The sequence below is a fragment of the Colobus angolensis genome, unplaced genomic scaffold (genome assembly GCF_000951035.1).
Source record: "Colobus angolensis palliatus isolate OR3802 unplaced genomic scaffold, Cang.pa_1.0 Scaffold233, whole genome shotgun sequence".
NCBI classification, from domain to species: Eukaryota; Metazoa; Chordata; class Mammalia; order Primates; family Cercopithecidae; genus Colobus; species Colobus angolensis.
Window position 1 is genome coordinate 4120930 of NW_012115522.1, and position 6000 is coordinate 4126929.

At 43.2% G+C, this 6000-nt stretch overlaps 1 protein-coding gene across 2 annotated transcripts in view; it reads left to right on the plus strand.

Annotated features, from left to right (window-relative positions):
• The window catches only part of TRIM35 (tripartite motif containing 35), a 39333-nt gene that overhangs the window by 3614 nt on the left and 29719 nt on the right, over window positions 1-6000 (plus strand). For both annotated transcript variants that reach the window (XM_011944593.1, XM_011944594.1), the window contains exon 2: window positions 3172-3177. The gene's annotated coding sequence lies outside the window, so the exon portion shown is untranslated. The remainder of the gene's footprint in view (window positions 1-3171; window positions 3178-6000) is intronic.

Consider the following 6000-nt stretch of genomic DNA (forward strand, 5'->3'; position numbering starts at 1 on the left):
AAAAACAAAACAAAAAACAAAAAACTTATGGGTACAAGTACTAAAAAAAGGACTTCATCACCAAGGGATGTCTACCTCTCATTTAACCAGACATCACTATGTTTACCAAGTGGGCCACAGTTGAGGCCAAAATAAGTTGAGAGTATGGCTTGAATGGAACTCAGAATCATGCCCTCAACTTAAAAAGAACCTTCTCTTTTCTTTCCTTAATAATGGAGTCCCTGACTTTCGGATGGTCACAGGCTGCCCAAAATGAAGACTACATTTCCCAGTCTCCCTTGCAGGTGTGACCAGGTGCGACCATGTGATTAAGTTCTCAGCAATGGTTGAAGAGTAGAAGCTATGCACAAAACTCCAGAATCATGCCCTTCAAGGGAATGAGCACATCCTTCGATATTTTCCACTCTATCTTTTCCACCTCCACCTGACAATGAAACCTGGAGCAGCCATCCAGTCTATGATGTTAAGAATCTGGGTACCTAATGCCATCCAGCCACCATGCTTACCCTGGACATAGTCTGAACCTAGTTTAACTTTTACATGAGAAAGAAATTTAAGTTGCTTGGGTTACTTCATTTTGGCCTTTGTTACCATAGCCTGAACTGCATCAGTGATATTATGACATAATAAGAAATATATATTTGGTCTCTGACCCTGCACACAACTTCTAAAACCCTTGGAATTTCTGGGGTGTTAAGAATGTTTTTTTGAGGCCAGGTGTGGTGGCTCATGCCTGTAATCCAAACACTTTGGGAGGCTGAGGCGGGAGGACTGCTTGAGGTCAGGAGTTCAAGACCAGCCTGGCCAACGTGGCGAGACTTCATCTGTACAAAAAAATACAAAAATTAGCTGGGCATGGTCGTATGCACCTGTTGTTTTAGATACTTGGGAGGCTGAAGCAAGAGGATTGCTTGAGCCCAGGAGATTGAGGATGCAATGAGCTATGATTGCACCACTGGATGAATTTAGCCTGGGCAACAGAGCAACAACAACAAAAAAAAGTGCCTTTTGTGTGCCAATGAGATGCCTGGTGGCTTAGATATCTTAGATCCCTTAGATAGCTTCAGGTTGAGGGCTGGTCATCAGAAAGACTGAGGCATGATGAGAAGGCTGAACTTTCAGCCCTACCCCCAAAACTCGGGGAAGGAAAGGGGCTGAAGGTTGAGTTGATCACCCATGGCCAATACTGTAATTGGTCATGCCTACATAAAGAAGCCTCCCTAAAAACCCAAAACAACAGGGTTCAGAGCTGAACTTGCAGAGGTTCTCAAAGGGTGGCACTTTAAGGGAAGGCATGAAGCTCCATGCCCCTTCCCACAGACCTCACCCTGTGCATCTCTTCCCTTTGGCTGCTCATCTGTATCCTTCACAATATCCTTTTTAATAAAGGACAAAAGAAAGAAAAGTGTTTCTCTGAGCTTTGTGAGCCACTCTAGCAGATTAATCCAACCTCCTTAGAGGGGGTCATGGGAACCCTGATGTATAGCCAGTCAGGCAGAAGCACAGGCCCCAACCCTGGACTTGCTACTGGCATCTGAAGCTGGAGCGCGGTGGCAGGGTGGGGAAGTTGGGGCAGTCTTGTGGGACTGAGCCCTTAACCTGTGTTATCTGATGCTATCTCCAGGTAGATAGTGTCTGAATTGAGCCGAATTATGGGGCGCTCAGTGTTGTGGGACTTTTCCTTAGGTTAGCTAAAGACGGGGTCCTTGTCTCATGGCCATGAAAGATTAGGCTCACAGACAATTTGAAGGGTGAGTAAGGCAGGGTTTTATTGGGTGAAAAGGGAAAAAAAATGGCAACAGGGATCCTTCACAAAGCCAGAGTCCCTATGTGCTTCCTACCTCACGGTTTGAATCGCAGGTACCAGCCAGTAAAAGGAGGGCCCAGGCTCCTCCCCACTGCAAACAGCAGGAGCTTCTGTGGCTCCACCCCAGTGCACTCGTCCCAGCACACAGGCTGACTGGAGTTTCTCTAGGGATGCTTCCCACCTGGTTGTCTCACCAGCTGGTGTTCACTGGCGAATCAGCTGTTGGTGGGGAGAAACTCCTGCACATCCAGCATCAGACATGACTGTTGAGTGGTACATGAGAATACAGAGAAATAAGCAGTGTTTTTCTTTTCTTCAGAGCATCCTAGCTAATACACCACCCTTTAGCCTATTGTCTTTTAGATACAAATTAAGGCAGAACCTCAATTGCCTCATCTATAAAATGGGATTAATTTACCTTATGCGAGTGTTAGAAAAACTAGAAATTCATGTGCATTTCCTTGCTATTGCTATAGCTCATAACTGACCATTAATGGATATTATGTCCTGTTGTAACTTTTCTTTTTTCTTTGATACAGTCTTGCTCTGTCACCCAGGCTAGAGTGCAGTGGCGCAATCTCGGCTCACTGCAAGCTCCACCTCCTGGGTTCATGCCATTCTCCTGCCTCAGCCTCCGGAGTAGCTGGGACTACAGGCGCCCACCACCATGCCCAGATAATTTCTTTGTATTTTTAGTAGAGACTGGGTTTCACCCTGTTAGCCGGGACAGTCTTGATCTCCTGACCTCATGATCCACCCGCCTCGGCCTCCAAAAGTGCTGGGATTACAGGCATGAGCCACCGTGCCCAGCCCTGTTGTAACTTTTTTAAATGGGTTCCTGGAAAAAAAAAAAAAAAGGTTGCTTTAAAATATTCCACCTCCCCCATCAAAAAAAATCTGTGGAGGGGAGAGATAAAACGAAAAAAGGAAAGTTGATAATAATGCAAGCAGAATGATGGGTATGTGGGGGTTAATTATACTGTTCTCTCTAAAATATTGAGTGTATTTGAAAATGCACATAATGAAAAAGTTAAAATAAATGAACAAAATAAGATCTTTCCACAGAGGAAAAAAAGGGCCCCTGGAAATAATCCAATGTGAATCTCTTTGGGAAAAATAAAGACATAGTTAAACCATTGAAAAATTGATTTCGGTCCCAAAGAGGGAGGGAAGGATGGAAAACACAGAAGAGCATTTTTAATTCTTCCATTAAAGAACAACGCACAAGGCCAGGCACAGTGGTTCATGCCTGTAATCCCAGCACTTTGGGAGGTTGAGGCAGGAAGATCACTTGAGGTCAGGAGTTTGAGACCAGCCTGGCCAACATGGTGAAGCCCCGTGTCTACTAAAAATACAAAAATTAGCCGGGCATAGTGGTGCATACCTGTAATTCCAGCTACTCTGGAGGCTGAGGCAGAAGAATTGCTTGAACCCTGGAAGCAGAGGTTGCAGTGAGCCGAGGTCATGCCACTATACTCCAGCCTGGGCAATAGAACAATACTGTCTCAAAAACAAACAAACAAAAACCAAGCAGAGAAAGCCTCATTGCCACAGAAGGACACATGGTCGCCACAGAGGACACATGGTTTCTGCAGCTATTGGGCATGCTTCAGGATTTCCATAACTCCCCAGGTCGCTGCAGGGCTGGCCTGCAGGGTACTCCTAGAAAGAGTGGCTGCCTGGAAAAGGAGACTGCCCTGATGCCCTGCTGACTCTGAGTCAGCTCTATGACTTTGGTCTTCTTGGCTCTGAACCCCTAACCCCCATCTGTGAGTGGGCTCTGCTGGTCCCCCACATCCCATAGATAAGCTCTGAAGCATTGAGTGACTGCCCAAACTTTGCTTGCCAGTGTCGAATTCCATAATTCTAACAAGCACGGTGATCTGGTCCCAGCCCGCCGTGTGCAGGAAACATCGCCTAGGAAGTGAAAGCAGGTTGCTGCAGGCAAACGCATTGCTAGGAGCAAGAAGAACTTCTAGATAGGAAAAAAATGCCTAGCATGTGCAAGAGCCCTCAAAACACAGGCATCTGTGGCCATTTACAGGACAGAGGCAAACAACCCTGCATACTTCATTAACTCCTATTACTTTATTAGCCAGCACAGTAGAGTATTATTGTCTATTTCGGTACATCATGAGGTATGATTTATATTACATTCTGTATGCTTTAGAGAAAAAAAAACCATAAAATATATTTCTGAAATATTCCCATCCGAAATGTTTCCAATAAAATAATTGAGTGCTTCAGTATAAATTTCAGGAACATGGAAAATCAGCTTTGTGTTGTGTTCACGTGCCAAGTTGACTGTCTATTCCTGTACCATTCCAGTGTCTTTGTAATGAATTGCAGCAATGTGTAACTTCATGTGGATGATCTAAACAAGAGGTCGAAAGCCGAAATGCCTACAGGGGCCAAGCAGGGAATGTGAGGGAAGCTGGCTGGATAGGAACTGTGGCAAATGGGAGAACAAATGTCCCTCCTACAGCGAGCAGCTGCTATTCAGCTCAAAAGTCTATTGCCATGCAGAAAAGTAAGCTTAATGAAGCCAGATCCTCCTTTTTTCAAAACGCAAAGGCAGACAGTGAACTATCTGTAAAGGAAGTTAAGAAAAAACAATTCCATTTACAATGACATCAAAAATAAGATACTTGGAAATAAACTTAACCAAGGAGGCAAAAGTCTTGCATGATGAAAACTACAAAATATTGCTGAAAGAAATAATAGAAGGCATAAGGAAATGGAAAAGACATCCTGTGTTCATGGATTGGAAGACATAATATTGCCTAGGTTACTGCCTATCGAATGGAAAATTTTCCCTCTTTTATAATAAATAGCAGAGCCACTAATGTATCTCAGGTAATCACCTTCATCACATGATTCAGGTAAATTCTGATTAGCTCAAGTCAATCATGATGGTCTTATTCATTCCCCTTGCCAGTGATGAATTTAGAAGTGAACATGTGACCCAGTTCTGGCCAATAAGATGCGAGGGAGTATTCTGGAAGGTTTTAGGAAAGGTTTCTTAGCTCTAAAAATGAGACACACAGGGAGAAATGGCCTTATTTCATTTCTAGACATTGGTTCACATCAGGATAAGATGCTGGAGTTGCTGCAGTCATTTTCTAACCAAAAGGAAGCCATAGGCTGACCAGAGAGAGAGGATGAATCTGAAGTCACTGACATAACCAACAGTGGATGCCTTTTGCCTCCAGATTTCCTGGTATGTGAGATAATCCACCCCCTTATGGCTTAAATCATTTTGTGTTACATTTTATCTACATGTAGCTTAAAAGATCATAAATGATACAGATGAAAAAAAGTAAAGGTCAAATAAAAGAAGTTTGCAGTCAAATATGACCCAGAGGCAGGCAGTTTACTACCCTCAGTGTTTCCCTAGTTACTTGGGAACACTATTTGTCACAGAAGTTCTCCCTGCATTATTCACATCAACTGACAGCTCCCACCCTCCTTGTTTCTGTAGTTTAGGCCTCAGGAAAGGTATATCGGACTATACTGATTTCCTCAAAGATTTACTTGGTAACTCTGATGAACGAGGTCTATTATGTCTGCAGTGCCAGGATGCCTGTTTCTGAAGATGCTGCTGCCAGCCCTCTGGCTGACTTTATTTAGCAACTGTTGTTCTTATCCCAATATTTTGTTATCTGCAATCTGCTTTGTCTGATATTAACATGGCCATACCAGTTTTCTTTTTATTAGCATTAGCGTGGTATATCTTTTTCCATCCTGTTAGTTCAATCTGTATGCTTACATTTAAAGTAAGTTCCTTGTAGCCAGCATATAGCTGAGTCTTGCCTTTTTATGTAATCTAACAATCTCTGCCTTTATTTGCAGTGGCTACTTTCTAGTTCACTGTTTCAAAAAGAAAAAAAAACAAGGCAATTTTCTCCTTTACACTCTGCACCTGGGAATTTATTTTCTTAACAATTTAAAAAGTTATTCCTTACATAAATTTACATGGTGATGGCAAGGGGTTTGGAAATCTGGCAGTGCTTGGCAGGGCATTTGGGATGTGGGATGCAGGACTTTGAGATTATGAGAACTTTTGAGTAGGCTCTTGCAGAAGATTAGCTAGTATATATAAGACTTGAACATCAATAAGGACCTTTGAATAAGGTCTTTTCTACTGAAAGGAGAAACATAAATGGGTGACAGATTGGTTCTAGTCACCAAGA